Genomic DNA, 23,563 nt, shown 5'->3' with positions numbered 1-23,563 from the left:
CGTAGACAGCCCAATAATAGAGTATATGGTAGAATATATACTCCTAACCTCTAGAAAATATATACAATAGCATCCTTCGAGAACAGAAGTGTCAAAATATTATTTTTTAAATACTTTTTCGTTTTTATAAAAATCGTAATGTTATTGAAATATACAAATCATTTTTCCATGCAAAATTATGTTCTTCATTTATGAACATTCTATTCACGATCCCTCCATAACTATCATATACGTCTTTGATCAATACCTTCTGTTTGTCTACCCTAAGTTCCTGTTGCTTCCTCAACTGATAAGAAGAATTGGTATTTATATTCCTCCTACATCTATTTTGATTCCACAAAAATATTAACAAAATTATAAATAATAACGGAACTATTTGTAGCTATACTTCGGTTGACCATTTCTGTCATCGCTGTCTTGTTTTATTTCTTATGTTCTTATCATTTTTTCAAGATTGATTCCTAAATTATTAACGGTGCCTCTATACTTCATTGTAATAATTGGTTAGTACGTATCCATGGGTCAGTACGTGTAATAAAGGTAACCAATGGTCTTCTAAACATCAGAAGTTATTTTTCATTTTTCAGTTTAACAGTAACATGGCGTTAAATCTAGGGAATAAGGCAGAAACATGAAGATAAATAGCTGTCATGATCTCACTGATTGAGATTTCGATACTTGCCTATTCCATTTGCGAACTATTGGACAATAATCTCTTGAACGAGGTTCTAATTCCTCTGGTAAGCTCCTGAACAGACAATCGCGTTCTTCAATCAACAAATGTGTCCACCTTTTGCACATTTTCAACTGATTTCAAGATCTTCAAATCATTTAATTTTAAAGAACTCTTTATGTTGACGTTGCTCAAAATACATTTCACACATTTCACAATAGTAAATCCACTTTTACTGATGTGTGTATAGTAGAAGGCTGAGAAATCGAGTTCTTTTGGCGTTTGACTATTTATTCAAATATATTGAATCACATTATTCACCTCTCCATGAATACTTCCATCTGATCTTCGCGTTTTCCTTAAATATTTTTTTGTATTTATGTTCCATATTTTCATATTTCAGTATTTCAAATATATTTCAATTTATTAATGCAATTTCGGCTAGTTATTATTTCTATAAACCACCGCTGAAATATAAATTACTCATATATTTCTCATTGTACTGCTTTTTGATTATTCTATTGATGTAATGGAAAGTATATGAAAGTGTTTTCATTTTAAAGACTTTGTTGATACCAATCAACTTGAAAAATATTTTAATAATTTAACTTATATAACAGAATGTGCTGTCTTTATTCAAAAATATCTTATCCACTTCTCTATCACGTTCATTCATATTGTACAAACGTGTATCAAATAATTTAGCCTTCAACAACTGAATGTACAATTAAAACTTTTAGAGACATCTCCCCTTTCCAATCATTGCAACGCAGGAGATTTAATTTTGTTATGACTGATTGATAGTCGGTGAATTTCTAAAAAAAGATACTTGATGACGTGGTACTGGCAGTAATTAGTCCACCCCTGGAAGTATGTTTTGCAATCAGACCACCCCAAATTCATCAATGAACATTTTGATAAGTAAAATGAATAGGGTGTAACGTTGTATCGTATTTATTTGTTTTTTATGTAAATATAATTTGTTCTAAATCCACAAAAATAAATTTATTCTGTCTGGTAAACTGATAATTATAATAAAAATAATAATAGATTTGCACAAAACAAGGCATTTACAGTGTACATTCCTTATATATAATCAACCATAACAAAACCCATAGGACAGATACTTAATGAATCAATGCAATACAGTTCATGCTTGTTCACCAAATTGAGATTATCAAACCAAGTATTATATATACCTTGATGACCATAACAAGGCTAGATATTCATTCTAAATAGTCTACTTTAAAATATGTTTCAAGGATTAAGAACAAATTAGAAAGGCCACGCATATTATCAAAACATGTAATGATATTGGAATAAAAATACTTGCTAAATGAATAATTGTCTTTTCTTAACAAAGAAAATATTTGTAGTCAAAATATCCAGCTGGATACTGAGGGAAATATTGAGACACTAAAATAGCATATTACTACCAGCATCCTTCGAATATTGAGAGGAATCTAATTATTGTTACGAACTCGTCCCCGACATGAAGTCGGCCCTGTCCGGTTATAATCGAATTCTAGAATTTAGCGAAGTCGCGTTTGAGTTATGTTTTTGTTTGTTTACTTCTAAGAATTCTAGAAATGTCGTTTCTGCATTATAAGTTGAGCATGTTTAATGGAGTTTAGTTTATTATAAATAGTCAATGAATAAATTGAAGGGAACGAAATAGAAAAGTAACCAAAGAATTTGAATAAATTAGATGAGTTAATTAAGTATTCGTTGATTATTATATAGTTAGTTAAGTGTAGTGTTGAGTGTTTAAATAAAATAAGGGAGTAAAGGACGGTGTTTATAAATTCACTTCACCGATAGTAATAGTATAAATAAATAAAGAAAACATTACATTATCTTGGAGGCAATAACCAACTAATTCCAATTTACTAATTAATTTTTCCAGCTCTTTTTTTCTTGGACCAATTAATATGCTTTTGTTGCTAAATTTGCTTGTTTTGACTGAAAATTAGTTTCGTACTATACACCCCACAAAAATGACCGCATCACTTTTGCAACATTTATTTTATATCAGTTCAATCTACAGAGGACAAAAAGTTTGATTTACCAAAACATAGAAAATATGAAAAAAATTGTACAAAACATCTATACAAAAAAATGAACGGTGCTTAAACTAAAACCAGCCAATGAATTTCTAATAGCGTGTGTTGCCGCCCCTCGCTCTAATTACTGTTTCCGTTCGTCTTGGAAGGCTTCTAATCAGGTCCTAGACGTATCCTTGCGGTATGTTTAACCAGAAGTTAAAAAGAACATTTTGAAGATCATCTAATGTTCGTATTGGTGTCAGATGTTGCTGAATTTGCCATCTTAGATGGTCCCAGAGATGCTCTATTGGGTTAAGGTCCGGACTAATTGCAGGCCAATTCAGGGTGGGTATCTCGACCTCTTCTAAGTACTGCCGAACCACTCTAGCAGCGTGTGGACGAGCATTATCGTGCATTAGCACAGATTTGTCACCGAGATGAGGCATATAGGGCACTACATGGAGTTCTAGGATATTGGTTATGTACCTGTCAGCATTTAGTCTTCCATTAATGACTGGCACTAACTCCGTGCAACCCTGGAAAGAAATTCCTCCCCAAGCCATGCTAGAGCCACCACTAAAGCTTTCAGTTTGACAAAAATTAACCTGATCGTGTCGTTCACCACGTCGCCTATATACTGGTACACGCCTATATGATGAATACAGACAAAATCTTGATTCATCCGTGAATAAAATATTGGACCAATCTTGAATATTCCAATTTGCGTGTTCTCGAGCAAATTCCAATCTTGCTACTCGATGTTATCTGGTAAGACGTGGACCTCTAGCTGGCACTCTGGCTTGAATACCTGCTTCTCTCAGCCTATTTAGAACTGTTTGTAGGCTTATTCGAACATTACGAGCAGCCAACAGATCTGTTTGCAGCCTTCGAGCGATGGTATGCCTAATTCTTAACGCCGTTAACCTCAAATCACATGTCTTGTTAAACGTTGAGGCACATCCATTATTAACAAAATAAATTTAAATTTTCATCTATACAATAACACAATTTGCTTAGAAATGATTTACTCCAGCATTTTTGCTTCCAAAAAAATTTGTAAGAAATTTTGATATTTTTTTGCTCATAATAAGAAACCAGAAATATCTATTAAGTTGATACATATACAGATTGTCTCAAAAAACTGAAATTAAGTATTAAAAATATCCTAAAATACCAGTGATGCGATAATTTTTGTGGGGTGTTATTTCGGTCTTTATCAAAATGTTTATTAACTTGATTTGGAGTTTTGGTGATGATAGTAAAAATGCTTATTAGCTAGAAAGGTAGCGAGAATTGGAACGGTATGTGCTTAATTTGTCGAGGTTTGTGAGATGCTGGATATAGAACGATATGTTCCATTAGAGACGAGTGACGGTATGCGATAAAGATACTCGTTTTACATAGAAAATGAACACTCATTTCCTGAACCAGTTTTTTCAGTTCCGAAAAGCTTAAAAAGTAAAATTAATCCAATAAACTCCAAAACCTGAATTCGTCAGGTAATTTTAGGCATTCAAACAACATTCAAAAAATACCTGCACAAATATCTGGAGTAGATCCCAGGTAAACCCACATTATATGAAATCAGTGTGAGAAATATGGAATGATGTAAATATCATAGATTTTATAGACCAATCGAATTGAAAATTTTCTTATGTACATAATAATTCTAAAGCTTCTGAATCTACTCTAAAATGTTCAGATAACTCTCCACATAGAATGTTTATAGTTATTACGAGGTGAGTTGAAAAATACTTACTCTTCCGTTCAACAAATTCCTTAAGCTAGGATGTACAACTTGTACCTTTGACAAAGCACGCATGTCTTACTAGTGCAAAATTTTTGTTTCGCCATAAAGCCACTTTTGCACTGTGGTTCCATGAGAAGGAAGTCTGAAGGAGGAGAATCCAGGGTGTTCCAGGGTCTCAAAGCCCATTATGTTGACTTGTTCTATAGTGTGATGGTTTCTGTAAAAACAAAATTTCTAGAGAAAACCACAATGTTTATTTCGCATGGCCGGTTTATTGGCCAACATTTCACTACCCCGTACTGCCACTTTTGGTGCAATTTGATATCGAAGCTAACTTGCTATTATAAGTAGATGAAAACGGTGGTGATTTTGATTGAATCCGCACACGTTACTACAGGCATACCAACTCAACACATACGTAATCAAATTGTAGAACGTTGTAGACTTACCATACTAGATGTGCGTTGAATAAACTGTGAAAAGATTTATGTAAAAGCCAGTATCGGCTTAATTGCACTCAGTAAGTAACAGTGTCATGTAAGGTTTATTAAATAATGCGAAGAATTACTAGGAGTGCTAGTACTTGTAATAATAGTTATCTATACTATAAGACACGTAAATAACACTTACTAGGACAACGGTTTTGTGCCAGAGCGATGCCTTTTATAATGATTTGTATAAGAAAGAAAATCAATCTTGTCTGTCGTTGCAGTCAGAAAAATTGAAGAAAAAGTATGAAGCAATATATCCATAATGAAAAAAATTATGTAAAGCAAAGATTGATGTTAATGACGAAGTGTTTCCTATGTTTGTAGTTGAAACTCAATAAGTAACGTCTGTTTTTGAGTAAATAAGATAATGATTAATATGGCATAAATTATTACCATTCACCCATGGATGATAAGTTGACTTACAGCCCGTCGTCAAGGGCAATCGATACCTTTTTGGTAATTGTCACAAACGTCCTACAAAACAGCCTTATTTACAATATATGAAGTAAATTTGTGAATAGAGTGAAGGTTATCTTTAAAATTATTAATATCAATTACAAAGTTCTAATTAACAATAAATTTCCTGCTGTGTCCCCACTAATTTACATTTTTTTTCCAAGTCGAGAATCATTTAGATGTGCCCACAAAGTATTATAGTATGTTTTCAAGTATTAACTTCAATAACTTTTCATGTCAAAACTAAGGTGTATTGCGTCTCCAACATAGCGAGCTGGTAATTGGATCATAATTTGTCATATTCTGACAGGCACAATTACACGGTATATTACGCTTCAACCTCATATTCGATTGAAGTAAACTTTTGTGGTCGCTTGTATGTTACTGCTTTTTAGAATAAATTGTATGAAAAATGGATAAAATTGATATAATTGAAATTAATTATTCACAAAACTCTTTTTGTCACCCTAGTTTTCTTGTTAACGATAATAATTGAAAAACAATTGAATTGTGTGTATTATCACCAAGCAATTTTGAAATTTCAATGTTATTATTCTCTTTTTCTCTGAAGTTGCAAATCCTCTTCCAGCATGTCGAATATCGTGTTCGAATGAAGCTCTAGCAATTAGCCGAGTGGATATCAAATTTGAAATTAAAATTTAATTAACGATTCCAAATAACAATGAAACTGCTGGTTACATCACAGAACAAATTTCATTTATATTTTACAATTGAACCGTTAGATACTTATGTGACTAATTGATAGCATTATCTGTTGAATAGAATTCCAAAATTGAATTTGAATTTGGACCTTCGAGTTATATATTTTCCATTAAAGGTTTAGTATTCAAATGTGATTGAGAAATTTCGTATGAAAATGACAGATAAATAAAATGATTCCTGAGCAAAGAATAATGTTTTGAATCTTATATGATCTATTTTCACTTGGTAGTAATACGTATTTTATGTTGAAAAGATACAAGAGCGGTTCAAGATTAGTGACGTTCCGCAAAATATGCATTTATCTCTGCCATCACCTCTCCGATTTCCACCAAGTCATTTTTTGGGTTTGGGAACTTAAATTAATCGAACAGAGATAGTTCAGCTCTCAATTTTATGCAACAACTGTGGACAAATGAGCAGACGAATTGTCGTTATGAAATAAATGTGATCTTTTTTCATGAGTTCAGCATCAAAAGTGCAGCCAATCAGCATAATATTGGCTAGTTATTATTTCTTCTTAATATTGGATGAAGATTACAGGTCTCGAAGCTCAAATACTGGCCTAATTGGCCAAAAAACTACTTTTGCTTCAATTGACGCATATTTCTTAGAGAAAACAATGTACATGTAAACCCTACTATGAAATTATTGATGTGAATAATAATTATGAGTATCTTTGAATATCTCCCTACATGATAAGCTATGATTATAATATTAGGGCTGGACCTACCAATAGGATGGATGCAAAATAAAGCAAAGCTCTCAAAAACCAGTTTAAATTATTGGATCGTCTTCTATTTGATGGTGGTTGTTATCGACATACTTAACACGAATCTAACAAAATATTATTTCGAATCTCATGAGTATCGAAGTATCGAATCATGTTTCATCAGACTAGTATATAGATCGATTTTAATGCATATACATTTTCAATTATTTAGTCCTAATGCCTTTCTACCTTTTAAGATGTAAGAATTTCTACCCTATGTCTTCTGTCTAATTTCCTCTCATTCTCTATCTATCCTACACCACTTTTGTGTTTTTTTTTTGCAAGTTTATGCTTCGTATATCTCCCGTATCAATCATCCGTCTGCCATTATCATGATAAGGTGAAACCATCTTCATTTTCCTCCTTTGATTATATTTTGAAATGAGTTTGTAGTAAAACTTTCTTTTATAATTCTTATATTCTATTCTCTCGTGTCTTGTTAAGCTCTCCATTTTCCTTAGAAATCTAATTTCTGTACTTTGTATTATGCTTTTCTGGGTGTTTTAATTACATTGAATAAGCTTAGTGGCTCTAGTTCTCTCGTTTATTCCTTATTCCATTCTTCCATCTTGTATTAGTTTCATACCAAGTTAATAAAAGCTTTTGACCTTCTTTGTTTTTGATTCTGTATCTCATTATCTAGATACTGTCATTATATAATCTTTAATTTTAGTTGAAGGTTTTCTGCGAACAGATTTGATACCTCTTTCTCAACACTGATAAAATTTTTGGTCTGTTTAAAGCTCCTACTCCATTTATTAGTATTTCTTCTATACCTGTGTATTCTAGGATGTTATTTATATCGACTCTGTCGGATGCTTTTTTCCGATTTATAAACACTGTTATTTCTCTACGTCTTCTATTATTTCCTTTTCTATACTTTTAATGGCTAAGTCACACACTCTTATACGTTATTGCTATAGCTATTTTTTTTGTATTGTAAAGAACACATTTTGGCACTGTTTTGAAGAACGTAAGTAACAATTTCTTAAGAGGTGTCGATGGCCGTCAACGACGGGCTGCAAATCAATTTATCAACCTAAATGCTATAAGTGTATCTCATTTAATCAAAAACATCCATCCAAATAAAATAAAAGTTGTTTGCGCACGAAGCACTTCGAAGCAAACGGTCGCTTGTTTTTTTTTTTGGAATAACTTACTGGACATGTCGCCACTAATTCATTAGAGTAACATAGAACGGTAAATTCTGAATAGTACACCAGCAGTAGACGAATCATTATCAACCACGAGAAAGTTTCTAGCTCTTACATATCAGTTCAAACAAAAACGTATTTGAACAGTTTTTGGAACTCAATGATTTCTTCTTATTCCCGCAGATAAAAAATAAGTTGCAAGGTCAACGTTCTTTCAGGAGTTTAAATCACAATACCTCAATCGGAATGGAAAAAATGCTTCGACAATTGGTGAAAACTCATACAAATGTGTATTGATCTTAATGGAGAATATTTTGAAAATTATTAAAGCCAAAATCGTCCACAATTAGTAATTATTACTTACATTCCCTATAGTATAAATAGCTATAATACTTAATTATATATAAGTATTCACCTGGAAAATTATTTTATGATTACCAATTATCTACTCAAGAATAATTGAACAAAACAAAATATTCATGAAATGTATCAATTTTCTAGTAGAATCTAAAATTTTTCAATTCTAAAAATATTAATCCATTCCAATCGACGCTACTGTAGATAAATCAAACGGTTTATACTAATACTTTTCAGTCCAATCTCTATCAGAAATTCTGTCACGCTTCCATTAATCTCCTCTTTATGACGAATCATTCTATGTCCTCGTTGTGACACGTGCACATTGTACCTTTCAATCTGGAATTTGCATTCATCGACATGATGATTGTCGATAGATGGCGCTTTGACCCTATCTGTCCGACTCTATTCCGATATTAATAATTGAAAAATATCCATACGATAATCACTTTTAAAATACGACAGCTCAATATCTCCTCATACTATCATACAAAAATAAACTCGGTCATAAAAAAAGCAATCAGTAGAGATCTGTCATTTGAAATTGAAAAAATATATTTTTATTAAAGATAAATACATTGATAAATCGGGCAACTAAAGAGTATGTAGTTTATTTCAATAACAAAGAGTTTGTCCAATGGCTCAAACATTTGATTATCTATTGAGGCAGAAGTGTTCAAAATATTATCAATGATTTACCAATTAAAAGTTAATTTGAAAATAAGAATTTTTGAAATCAAATTTTGTCTGATTTTTGAAGAAAAACTGACAACAACTACTGTTCCAGTGATATACAGTTATAAATGTTGACATACATTTCTCTCGACACCTTTCTCCAACCTAACCGTCTATCTGCAAGCTTATCCATTAAGGTTGCAGTTCTTAAACTATAGAACAATTTCAACATTCTTCAACATATATACAACAGCGCAAAATAGGATTATAGCTTCAAAGTTTTATTTATATTTTTAGCTTCATCTTCTTCATCAAATGTCTCCATTTTTCTTCTGTGTCTCCTGTGCCTATTCTTTCCATCTTTCATTCTTTATTACCAGAGTTGTTGATGGTTAATTTACAAACGGTTCTTCATTTGTTTTTCTTGACTCGCAACTTCTTTCGATAATATCCTTAGTTCGGAGCAGTAAAGCACTATTGGACGAATAACTTTCATAAACTCTTAATTTTGCTTCTTCAGTCGTGCTATAACATAAAAGCTGTTGACCACTCCATCTCCATTTCAAGTGATAACGCAAATTGTTAATTTGCAAAATCACACATAACTGTGAAATAATTGTCATTTGATTGTGTTATGTATGGATAGTACTGATGGAATTTCAGTTTTTCTAATTGACAAAAATGGATTTACATTTTTTCGAAATATAATCAGTAAAAAAGTAAAAGACTAGGTGCCGATGGATATGTAAGCGCGTAGTATTTTCTCAAGTAAAGCTAATATAAATTTAAAAGTATTTTTTTCTTGTTCGACCTACAAAAAATCAAAATTATAACGACATTCTGTTTGAGAAAAAACGAAAAATGAAACAAAATATTGCATAAATAAATGCAAATTCTTAACAATAAGAAATAAAACATGATATGTAGGAAAACACAGTGATAAACAAATGCCTCTTTGAAAATGGGGCTCTTATAAATTGTCTTTTCTCACATTGGTTGGTTCATACTCTTTATTTCTTCCGATTATAACCAATAGATTTTTTATTTTGATATTGATTGTTTTCACTTCGGTTTCACTTCCCTAAAATTTTCACCATTTGTGTAACCCGGACTATTCTATTCAGGAGGTAACGGCTTTACAACGTAAACTACCTGTCTGGGGGCTATCCAGCTCACCCCTTCTGTTTTTAAGAATAGTCACGTCAGTATCATATCCTTTTCGATGAACAGCCTTGCATTCGCAGAAGAGGAGCTTGGTGTTTCTTTTTTATCCCTTGTTAGATTGACACTAGATATTCGGAATATTGCCAATTTTGAATAAAGCTCGAAACAAACGGAAGCAATATAGTGATAGCTTTCATTCTCCATAGAAATTATTATACTGATAAATAAATTAAATAACAGATATGCGACTTTATGAACAAATAATATCTTGAACTATTTCAGCGTTTACCGCTCGCAGAGCTGGTGTGCCAGCATTCGATTTCACGATCAATATCACTGTTGTTTCCTTATATCTGGCAACCGGTAACGGTTTGATTGTTATTTTATTGCATCTAGCCGGATATTTGACTATATTCGTTGTTTTCTTCGTTTACTAAGAATAATTTTTACACTTCCATCTTTCTTCACTTTAGTTATAAACCTTGTTGAGATTAACTTGTATTTTCACCCGAACTGTGCTTGTACATATAGTTTTATTTGTTCTAACAGTTTCACAAAGATCCACTTATACCACTAAATATGAAATGACAGGATTCAAACAATTTTGTATATAGGAATATGCTGCTGTTCGATAGTTGCCCAGATCAAGAGTCTTCGTGCTAACCCAGGAAGTTTTGCCGCTTTGTACAACTTTATACTAAATTTTATAACGTTTGATGCTTAAAAAATTGTATCCATTTTTTTGTAAGAAAAATTTAAAGCAGGTGAGAAAGTTTATAACGTTTCTTACTTTTTCGGATTCAGAGCACGACGCATCATCTTAAAATTAGGGTTTAGTAAGTTACGATTTGTTTTCCTCGTCCATTTAAAAAAAGCCTTCTAACGAAAATCTGCATATCATCATTAGATATCAGCTCACAAGCTATTACTTTTAACTTTCTTGTGATTAAAAAGGAATTCCTGCTACTATCAATTAAAAAATTCATACCTACAATAACATTTAATTATTAGAAGTAAAGTCCTTCATTTTCACTGGGTCGTCTTATTATAATTGCATAACGACTATATTCTATATATTCGAATATATTCTATTTTGATACAATTAATTGTTTATATGTATTACTACTCATTTTATGCCGTTTTGACTACGATACATCATCTTAAAATTAGATTCAGAGCTAACCTAATTACAAAGTGCAAGTGTTACGTCGAATTCAGATTCGTACTGATAGAATACTAACATCTAAACCGAGTTTTTGCAGTGGACATGTTGAAACGCCGTTATCACTCAGAAAAGAATGACTAGCTGTGAAGAGCTGGTCATCATTGCTGATAGGTTCGTTGGACGCTTCCGTTTCCGCATCTGAATGCATTCACTAGATACATAAAACAATTTTTCGATAGTTCAGTTTTCATTATTACAAAGACAGAAGACAGCTTATCAATTCTGGGAGCACTTAATCCATGAGTCATTCGATCAATGGAACTTTTTCATTTTATAGTCGCATGTATCAGGTTCAAATAAGGTTACCATTTGGATTGGTTGTTTCCTTTTCTTCACCCCTTGTATCTCTTAGTGAAGCTTCAGTCCAGAAAATTGAATGAAAAATTTTAAATTTAGATAACTTCATCAAAACTTCTATCGACAGTATCTCCCGAACAATATATTCTACTGAATAGGAAAAATTAAAGTTGAATGTTACAACATAATTTCAGTGTGCAGCATAAATTGGAAAGTTGGAAATTAAAACTAGAATCTGCCTAATAATATTTAAATAATGTTACGTTGCAGTAAAATAACTAAAAGTTTCAAAAAGTTCTAAAAGCTTTTAACGTGGACGTGAGAGGTTTGAGGAAGTTTTATTGTATGCAGATTCTTCCCCGTAGACTTTAATGGACCTCTTCCAGGATAATTACATCTTCATCGGAATTTATTAGGCCCTGTCCTTAATCATTTTGTAGGTGATATTAATGGGTCGTCACTTTTGGAGAGTGCGAGAGGAGATGTCTCCTGTGAAATTTGGAACTCTTGACATCTTAAGCGAATTACTTTGTTCGTTGCAAATTTAATAACCGGAAATTTCACTGTCACTTAATTTCAAAAGCAAAACAAAAAATTGGAATTTTTGAATAAAAAATTTATAAAAATCGATTGAAATTGAAAAGTACACCTATAATTAAATGATGAAATTCATGAAACTAATATACAGCTTAAACTAGAGTGGAGATAAAAGCACAAATACTGGATATAAATTGCTCCACATACATTCTGAGTTTGTATTTATGACTAAATATTTATATAGTGATTGTGTTTTTCTTCTATGTATACGTTTGCGTCCTTTTGCGCAATACGTTACCAGTTTCAAATAATAGAGAAAACTTGAGCTTATGTACAATAAAAGCTCATCAAGGTTTTTGCATATATTGAGGTCATTTTAATAACCTTGATCAATTTGTTTCCAAAGTAAAATTTAATGCTGTGCCTGTGGCTGACAGAAATTCAAGGCTCGTTGCAGATCCCAAGTGTGCTTGATAGCATTGAAGTAATGTGCTAAAAGTGTCAACTCAAAGTGTTTTCGACTGCAACGATAGTATAATCTAAAAAGAGGAAAGTTTATTTGGAAGCCGCATGACAACAGAATCCTAACATTCTTCATCACTTGTTGTACGTAAACATCATTAAACACTACTACGATTAAAAAAATACCTTGAATTTATTGTACTGCATCAAAACACTGTGTAGGGGTAGTCAGCTTTGGTTATCCATCTCTATATTTTTCTCTCAAGTTTATCTGCAGACCAAAAGCTATGCTCTATTAATTTGGTTTCGCTCGAAAAGCCGATACAGTTTTACATAATTGTGTGCAGACTACAAACTCACAAACTCAGTTATGTATGATATTCGAAGCGTTAGTTTTGCATGCTTATTTGCAGTCTCGACTTAAGTAAGTCTCTCCCGCATACTCCATGTCCCCTCCGAAGATTATGAAAATTAATTTTTTCTTTCATTAATCTTTGATAATCTTCATATCTCAACAGAGACATTGTCGTTCATACATTTTTTTCTGGTTGTGCTTAAATTTATTTTTGGTTTTTTCCCTCTACAAAATATGTACGCCTAACTATTTTTGCGACTTACTTACAATATATCCTTTCCACATCGTCTTTTCGAACGTGAAATGTTGTATACCAAACTTTTTCGAAAAGTTCGGATTATTGGATTAGATTTAATCTGCTATAACAGTCTAGTGTATTGACTATTGAAGTATAGAAGATTGAAAAACTGCTCTGAGAAATTTTACATACATTCTCTGCGAAACAAATAGATTTGCGTTTCTAAAAATTATGAGTGCATTAAGAATCACGAGTTGAGATCTGTATATTAAGTCCCGAAATGGATCTCATAAAATTCAATAATCAATTTAACAGTGATACAGATAACTGGAATACTTTGTTAGTAATCCACCCGATAATAATCATAACATCTATATAGTTTCATCCCCTTATAGACTCCATTTCAGTTTATCAATTTAAAGTTTCCGAAGTTAAGAGCTCACCCTGACAAAGCCAGATCTTGGGAAGTAGTATTAGCTCGGGTATGGGAATACTATACGTCAATTGCAAAACTGTTTTCTTGATTGTTAATAGATAGGAACTGTATTGTCTGTTCGGATTATATATTAAAATAAAATTAATTACATAAGTAAAACTGATACAATGCATATGGGAAGCACTGCAATGATTAACCTGACATTAAAATTTGATTTTTTCGGCATCCTCCCTCATTCTATAGCTATGAGATCTTTTCTCTGTTTTTATATGACGGAAAAAGACACTTATGTGAGAAAGTTAACTGTAATTTCTTACCTATATTCCTTTTTTTTGGTCAAATCTTCTTGAAACTGGTCTTTTTTCTACTGTGAAGAGTCCCTTACTATACTCATCATTACTAAAAGAAACCAAGACTCTTTCAATATATTAATTCACATAATAAAAAAATCTGGGACAACTTTCATCTTCACCCGATGTGAAAAGTTTTTTTTTAAGAATCCTGCATCAACCATGTTGGTTATTAGCGAAGGCTTTGGTAATACAAATTACAACTTATTAATTAAAGACGTTTTTAACAGGTACTTATAGATATTATTCACATCGCAATCCTTTCCTAGTAAGGTTTCCATGTCATTTGGAAAATTACAAGGTTTTTGCGACTTGTACAATGTAGATTCTACAGGGTCTTACAGTAAGTTCTCGGTCATTTGTACACAAAGTTTTGTATTTCTACATAGTAAATTCGTGTGTAATTCCAGTGTGACCTATTCTTAGTCTAGTTACTTAGACTTTTTTGAGCATATTTGCGACCACTGATACATTCATTTATTTGTTTGAATTTTTGAAATGATCCTCGCCGCTGAAGATTAATCTTCAATTTGATACAATGCTTTTACATCACTATACACAGCCCTGATCATTATATGTGCATCACTCCATACCGTATCGTCTTTTGCGTTTTTGTCAGTATCCACATTTTCTGGTATTCCTTGATGAAAGGACACACAAAAATCTTACATCTAATTTGTTTTGTAGTAGATGCAAATGAATCTTGATTTGTAACTCAAGATAGTTGTTTGTATAGATATTTCTTCGGGAACTCAAGACATTTAAAGTGTCTTCTATAATTACAGCTTTTTGTAGGTTTGGTCATTGAATTTCGACTAAAGCTTGTAGGATAGTATATATTTCTGGTGTATATACAGAGCTTAGGTCAGATAATTTATATTTCAAAGGAGGTTTTTTAACACCAGATCCAAATCTATTTGGGGTTTTGGATGCAATAGTGTATATTTCAAGATAGTTAGAATATATGGAGAGATTCGAGTGATATATTGAGGACACTGACGTTTCTGCCTTTTTAAAGATATCCAAACTTGGAGATTCTATCAGCCATGGAGGAGGTATATCAATATTCAATTGTAGAATGGGAGGAAACTGTAAATCTAAGTGTCTGATATATTTAGAAACTCTCTGATAAAAGGGAAAGTCGACTCTTTTCCTGAATTCGAACGTGCTTTGATATCTGTTTGCAACTGTGCTATTGTAGTTTGGATGTTCAGGATTGTTCATTATAGTACTGGCATATGACAATGCAAAGTATTGTATTATTCTTGCAAGTGACGGCTCTCCAAGTTCCACTTATAAGCTTTGGATAGGAGATGTTCTATGAGCTCTAGTAATTATGCGTATCAATCTTAGATGACATGCTTGTAGATTGAGAGTAAAGTCTCTTGGTACGATCCCCTCTCTCTGTTTGAAAGACATTTCAATAGGTTTAGTCCACTCCGACATCTGATGACAAAGTCCTTAATGAGATGAAAAGTTATTATTCACATCTTTATTCCATTTTGACGCTGCTAGTTGGTATTGAATGGTAGCACACCTTATCAAACGTAACATTAATCTTAGTTACTCTAGAAACATATACAAGTTTCAATAACTTTCAATAGTAGTAATGTTTTCCTATCGACAAAGAGTTTTATAAGCTTGATCAACAAACAAATCATAGTGCAACGGATTCTGAGGAAATAAAATCGATGAATGTTTTAGAATATTGGATTCCGGCAGAAAAAATCAGACTGTATATGTTTACACAACAAACAAGGAACAAGCAAAAATGAATGTTCTCGGTGGGTACTACTTTTTCAAACATTACAACCATTTTTCAGTAATTTTGAATTTTTCTTATTAAATGTGTGGTATACATGACAATGAGTTTTAGCTTTACTCAGTAGTGGATGTTCAAGATAATGTATAGAAACAGAAAATTTAATTCTTTTTATATAAGATCAAATATACATTGGAAGTGGATATCTTGAAATTTTCGTTAGAAAATTTGTCTTCTTCATTCTCTTCCCTAATGAAATCTGATTTCATTGGGGAATTTAGTTATCGTTCTGAAAACGGTAGAATCAAATTAATCCAATTGAAAACATAATTATTGAAAGGCAAAAATACGAATTGAATATTGTGTTTCATAAAAGAATAATCAAATAAATTTTCGATTGAATCATGTTTTGTAATCAAAGGTGAGAACTATGTAGAAATTTCAACTGAATATTTTGGTTGAACGTAAGATGCACAGTTGTCTGAAAAAACAGTGTGTGTGTAAATATTAATATATTGATAAATATCAAATATTGTTGAATAATCTCTTTTTTGTACAACGTCTTTTGGAGCCTTGATAATACATTTTTGTAAGTGAATCTGGGAATTCTATCATATTTATATTATTGACCGTATTATAAACAAACAGATTTTCAATTAAATTTTACACGAATATTTGTTTTTCTCACATTATCAAGGCTTCTGTAGATAATCAACAATAATGGTGCATTTTGTTCGAAATAAAATTAGATTGTATAAAATTGAGACGTTCAGAAAATTAGTTCCACTTAATTGAATTTTAATGATAAAAATTTAATATCAATGAATGAAAATTGGCTTTATTCTAAAAGAAGTAGTTCATTATCGATTTTATAAAATTCCCTTTCCCCGAAATTCATCATTTGGAAAGTTCGTACCATCGCATGAATCCGTAAATGCACCTCAGGGAGAAAGTAATTACATATCATTTGTCTATTTTTTTCTACCCGTACACATGTACGCTTGACCTAACATTATGCTCAATTTCGTTTCGTTTCCACCCTTGTTGAAAATTTCATTTATATTACAGTGGCCATTTTTTTCAGAAGTTTATACGAAGTTTGGATAAAGTTTGGACAAGTGACATATTTAGAAGTACATTTTCATCAAATATTGATATCAGTATGAGATATGATGGAGGTATCCTAAGAAGATGTACATGATGTGAGCATAAATTGAACAACTATTCCGGTGGTGCAAAACCAATTCGATTCAATACAACTTCTTTTCATCTTTAACTTCCTTCAAGAAGTTAAAGAATCAGACTCCAGGATGGTGGTGCTTCCTGTCCCTAATCAATTTTTTGCTGGGAGGTTAGTTGATGTTTTTCCTATTGAATTCATTTATTTAGTCGGATCATCTACAAGGAGAGTTGTCAGAAGTGTTAATATAATTTGTTACACAGGATTTTGGATATAGCGACGAGGTACTTGCAGGCTATATCATGAAGTTTATGGAGATAAAACTGGAGAGATACAGAACAGATTGATCTCAACCATTTTAACTCTTAAGCGTACACACTTACCAACCTAATATCTATCTGTACACAAAAACTAAATTTTATTATAGTTACTGAGCATGTGTGTGTGCATATTAACACAAGATAAGAAAAGTTTTAGCGTCTTTGAGGACAAAAAAATTTTAATTGTTTATTTAAGAACTTGTTACAAATTATTAACAGTCGCTACAAACCTAACTTAACCATGATTCATTTAACGTCGTAGTAGAAAAATGATGACTACAACTAAGGTCCTAATAAATGAAACGCACTATACTTTTTACTTCACTATAGACTGCGTAGTAATTACCAAATGGTCGAACTAAATTTCTCAGGCGCTAACATCTTCTCATTTGCTACTGATTCATAATTTTCGTTTCGGTGAGAATTTTTCATGATATTGGATCATTTTTCAAAATTGGAACATCAACAACATTTTAAAAACAATTATATTCCTGATACAAAATAGGAAAGGCTACAAATTGGTGATTTTTCAAATAATGCTTCCTATAAAATTTATTTAATGATCATGGTTGTTGTATTTGGTATTGCAGGAGCTTGTCGAATTCGCCAAGTAACATTAGATAATATTGAATATTCGGGAACGTTATTAATTGTGCAACCCAAGGAAACAAAAATTGATGTCAGCAGGACATTTGTGGTTTCTGCATAATATGTTATATTTTAACGAATGTGCATAGCCTTTCGTCCAGTAGCAGCAGCAGAAGATCGCCGCCTGTTTTATGTATATCACAATGAAAAATTTATCAATCTGGTTGTGGGTAAAAACCAGTTTTAAAATGTTTCCGAAACAGTGGCTAATTTTCTTCAACCTGAAAATGCCTCATATACGGGTTATTCATATCGAAGATTGTCTGACACACTTTTAGTTGAATCTGAGGGAGACTTGATGATACCAAAGAAACATTTTGTTACCTGTCAACAAAGATAAATTATCAAACTTTTTCACCGTCACAGAAAAAATTTTTTCAATACACATATGTATAGAGAAGTTAATATTGAGAAAAAAAATTACTAGTGTCTTTTATTGGGTGAAAATCATTAAGGAAACCCGACGCAAAGTCACTTTGATGTTATTCTGGAAGTGCTCCGTCCCAAAAACTAATTTGTAAATGGTTTTCTATCACAGATAACGTTGAAAAAATAAGTCTGGTTCAAGCACAGACATCTAGTGTTTATATAATTGTAAATCCCATAATTTTTACCCATTTGAAATGATGTAAATTTTGTAAAGAATTTAGTGACCATATATAACTGTCATTATTAAACTGAACGTGATCATAATTTATTCATAGAATCTCAGAAATTTGGTTTTACATTTTAGAGATTCACATTACTGGACCATTATCTATTGATGGAATTCCCAATGAACTTATATATTTAACAAACGTTTTTGAAGGCTTTGGATTGGTAGAAGAATTCTAATAGGGGGACTGGCCATAGTACAGGATATTGCGTCTCTGGATTCCTCCACCTTAAATCGAAAACAACAACAACATAAATAATACTGAACATATGGGGCCGCATTTCCTCTACTGGTTTTTTCTACTCTAGTCCTCTACTGTCTACTTTTAATTAGCCATCATCGAATATAAGTACGTGGGATAGATGCGGGAGTAAATATTTCAACCGAACGGGTATGCAGTATTTTGCAAAATGGTCAATGTTGATCGAATGCTCGCTGGCATTTATAATTAGAACGTGATACTAGTGAATTTTTCCATCGATATGCTACTCATATACACACCATTATGACCTCGAAGCAAAAGTATAGCCAAAACGATGAATTTCATCCAGGAACAAGCTCCTAAGAAAGCGAAAATCATTTTCAGGCTAATAGAGGATATGCCACAGTGTTTTGGGATTCCAAAGTCATCATGTTTAATGGTTTTTTGGATGATAAACAATAACTGGTTGGAGCTATACTGATTTTCTGACACGTTTTTATTGCGAACGTGGAAGAAAACGATCGCAATTTTCGATAAAAAGAGCTTTGGTCTATCATGACAATGCACCTGCCTATTCTTCACTATTGTTGCGAAAAAATTAGCCGAACTACGTTATTTATTGCCTCACCCGGCTTATTCACCAAATCTGGTTCTCTCCAGTTTCAAGAAAATGAAGAAGCCCGATCCAGACCTTTTCGAGAGTCTTCTAGAGGTGCGCCATTTACACTCTCGATTTATTCTATATCACGTCCTCATTTCCTTCGACTCATGAATGAAAAACCAACAGGAGCAGAGCGAAAAGAAAGCAAGAGGAGGTAAGCACATCGTCCACCCTCTCGCACTCGCGTTCCCTCGTGGAGAGTCTAGATCAAGTTTCTTACATCAATCATAACAAATTATTAAATTACGTGGATCATTTTCTTCTTCCTAAAAACAATCCCTGTTATTACGTTTTATTGAATAATATCTGATTAATCAACAATAATCATCACTTTTTGACAAGTCGTCTTTTAAAGTGGAAAAGAATATAATTTTGATATTTCTTATAAAAGAATAGTCGAAAACCTTGAACAATGAATCGATAAAGTTTCTTTGAGTGTGATCAAACAAGATGCCGCGCCGAGTCCATTCCTTTATCGAAATTATTAATTTAATTTGAAAAGCAACAGCATTTAATAATAACATTACAAAGGGCTCTAGTAAGCGATGATTTTCTTTGTGTAATTAACACAGAGCTCGGTAAAATTATAGCGTTACAGCGATTATATCAAAATTAATTAATGTTGGTTGAGACGATAGCATTTTCCTTCAGTTTCCAGAAATATAACTGGTATTATTATTGAACACAACAATATGGAATATCTTAAAATCATAATTGTAAAAAGAAATAAATTCAATTAATTTTATTCATACAATAAACGATCAAGCAAATGATATTGTGATGTTAGTTAGAAATAAAATAGTAGAGCTTCTTGATTGAATCATTAAATTACTGGAAAAATATGGAATAAAAATAATCGCGAGGACTGAGAAAAATATAGTGGAAATATGATGAAGTTAGAGTTAGGAATGGAAGTCTATTGAAATAAGAGACAGAACATAAGATAAATGAACGAGTGAAAGAAAATAGAACCACGAGTATCTAGAAGTGAGCATCTCCACAGTCCACCACGTTTTGGAGAGTGTATCGCATTCATGTGTTAGTAAGTTCAAATAACTCGGAACTGAATTTTCCAATATTTCTCAATATTTTAATTAGCGCTAGAGATGAATATCAAAAGATATTGTAAAATTTTTCAGATTGTAATGATACATTAAGAGGGAAATTGATTTCTACAATTGTGGCATATTTTTCGATCTTCAAAAACCCACACCAGACACAGATATTTTTTAAAGGTCTGTCATTTAGAAAATTACATTGGACATATAGAAATAGTCTAATCATGTATTACTATCAACTTCTTTTGTGGTAAGTAAGAGCTTTGGTGTATGTGGATTAATGTTGTGATTACCGAAGCTTCTTATCATTCTTCCCTTGCCAATACTAAGATTTAGAAAACAAACAAAAATTTCTACAGCTTTCCCATGAGTTATGAAATCTCGTTGTATGTGTCTCAAGGCAACCTCACGGATTATTTCATTTTTATATAATTCACTAATTAAGAAGCAAAAAACTCAATTTTTCATGCACACTGGATATCAGTTCAAGTAGCAAAAACGAAAATAGCACGCTATGCTGATGACGCTGAAAAGGATAATTTTACGAATTATTTGCTGTTCTCAAAGAACAATGACATAATTGCAAAATATGTCAAATGGAAATATGTACCATAGGGTACTTGCGTCATTGTCGAAATATCTGCTGTTCAATAAGAAAAACAACACAACCTGGTTTAACCACCACTTTATGTAAACAACTTTCTAAACTTAAAGGTATAAGGACATTTGAATGGAATACATCTATTCTCTTACTTTTATTTATTCAGCAGCTGGAAGAGGTAACAGACGACAGTTTATGTCCTCTAGAATGAGAAATACTTTCAAGGGAAACAATAACGTATCTGCGTAGGCGTTTGAAATTAGTGTGATTAAATCGTTTTGTATCACTCAGACCCTTCTCTTACTTCTAAATTTTGAAGTCTTTCTTCTTTCAGGTACAAGGCATGTGATCGTGACAAAAATAATAATATGGAATTTCAAATTAATACATCATTCTCAATTTTTTGAGAATCGAAAAAAAAAAATTTTGGCAAAAAATTGGCATTGGTATTAGCTCATCCAAATTTAAACAAAAATAATGAAGATTCCGTTTATATTCTAAGAAACTTCCCTTAACTCCATGAACAATTTAATTCTGTAATAATAAGTACAATTCAATAAAAAAAATGTTAGAAAATCAGATGTAAACCAAATATTATTCAGGATAGATCAAATTGACTGTAATGAGATTTTTATAGACTTTTTTAAATTGTGAAATCGTTCCCCGTTTTCATGTTAGAAGTGTTGAAAAGAACGTCTACACTAATCAGCTTCCTTTCTACTGATTACTGACATAAACTTTCCCACAACTTTTTCTTATAGCTCATTTTTGCGAAAAGAAACAGTCTCCCTCATCCCTAACTAAAATCGAAAGTTCTTTGAAGAAACAATAGACTTTCAGAATTTTTTTTTGTTTTAAAAGAGTTAGTGAAATTTTATGATTTCTTTAGAGGATAATGTCAAATACATAATTATTCAGTCTCATATTTTATGAATTCCATCATTTTAACAAAAAAAAAATACAAAAGACGTTGAATATAACAAAGACATTTTCCAATATAAATTAATTATCACTCTTGGCAGAGACACCGGAAATCATTTTAATTTAAAAATTTTAAATGTAAATTTGAGCGTATAACGTAATAATGCAAACCTTTAAATTGATATTTATATTAATCAAATCTCATTCAATTCTACACGGAGTCCCCTAAATAACTGCAGAAGTAATAACTTTTTAGAAAATACGTCTAAAATGCATTTTACTATAATACTCGTAATAGTATACGCTATTATACATACCCATCCCCACAAAAATTTAAATTTCACAGAATCGAGTGTTACTTCTTATAACAAATTTTTATATTCTCTCTACTATTGTATTTAATTTCGTATCCAATACTCGTATTCAATGGGTTTGTATAAATATGTGTTTTTAAATTTGGATTTTGAAAATAAAAGCATCAAGAATAAATATTTACTAATCGAATGAACAATTCAAAATGACCTACGTTGATTTTCATTCAATGGTCATTCATTTATTTCTATCTATTATTTTCAATTCATTTATCAATTTTTTATTTAATAAATTGTAATAGTAGGTATATTGTGCAACTATTGCGTCAAATTGTCGATTGCCCACGAAAACGACGTTGAGAGCACGATCGAAGTGAGTAAGGAAACATCGCACAAGCTGCACATAATATTTTTTATTGCGAATGCAGAATAAACGCGAACATAAAACTTCTTTCAGTTGCCGGTATTATTTTCGACTCCATTTTCATTTTGAAATATTTGAAACTCACATTCATGAAGATGTGAAAGAGAAGTTAAAAAAGTGTCAGTTCAAAAACCTTCAAAAACCCTGAGTAGACAATTGGTTTGGTATGAATATAAGCAGCTATTGTAGACGAAGTGAAGTATACCGAGTTATAAAATTTAATATCATAGTTTATTATTAAAAAGTTCAACAACTGTTTGAAGCTTCCTCTAAAATTTACCCTAATGGACAATGCTTATTAAACACATCTCGACATACACACTTTCATCTAACCAGATTGTTCTCCTTATCTCTACTCTCTACAGTCAAATTAGAATTATCTATAAAATTGAACTGATAGTTCACTCAATCGCTTTGATGTTTCCACATTAAATTAATACTTTATTATTGTACATCTGAAAAAAAAAGAATTCGAACAGTGAAACTGAGTTATTAAGTTCACCCCTAGAAATGAAACTAGTAGCTAATGCTATCATACAGAATTAGAAATCAAAGTTAAAGATGTCTATGAAAATTGGTGTAGTAATTAAAACATCCAGTCATCGTTTTCATACATTCACTCTTGGTATATTGTGGCGAACTTAGCATTAAATATGATACCAC

General features: G+C 31.8%; 1 protein-coding gene across 1 annotated transcript in view; it reads left to right on the top strand.

The window, feature by feature from the left end:
* The window catches only part of LOC130900481 (semaphorin-2A), a 1,226,238-nt gene that overhangs the window by 260,015 nt on the left and 942,660 nt on the right, over positions 1 to 23,563 (top strand). The gene's annotated exons all lie outside the window — the stretch shown is intronic.

The sequence above is a fragment of the Diorhabda carinulata genome, chromosome X, assembly GCF_026250575.1.
Source record: "Diorhabda carinulata isolate Delta chromosome X, icDioCari1.1, whole genome shotgun sequence".
NCBI lineage: Eukaryota > Metazoa > Arthropoda > Insecta > Coleoptera > Chrysomelidae > Diorhabda > Diorhabda carinulata.
The sequence above is the reverse complement of the archived record's forward strand: the minus strand, read 5'-3'. Positions and strand labels throughout refer to the sequence as shown.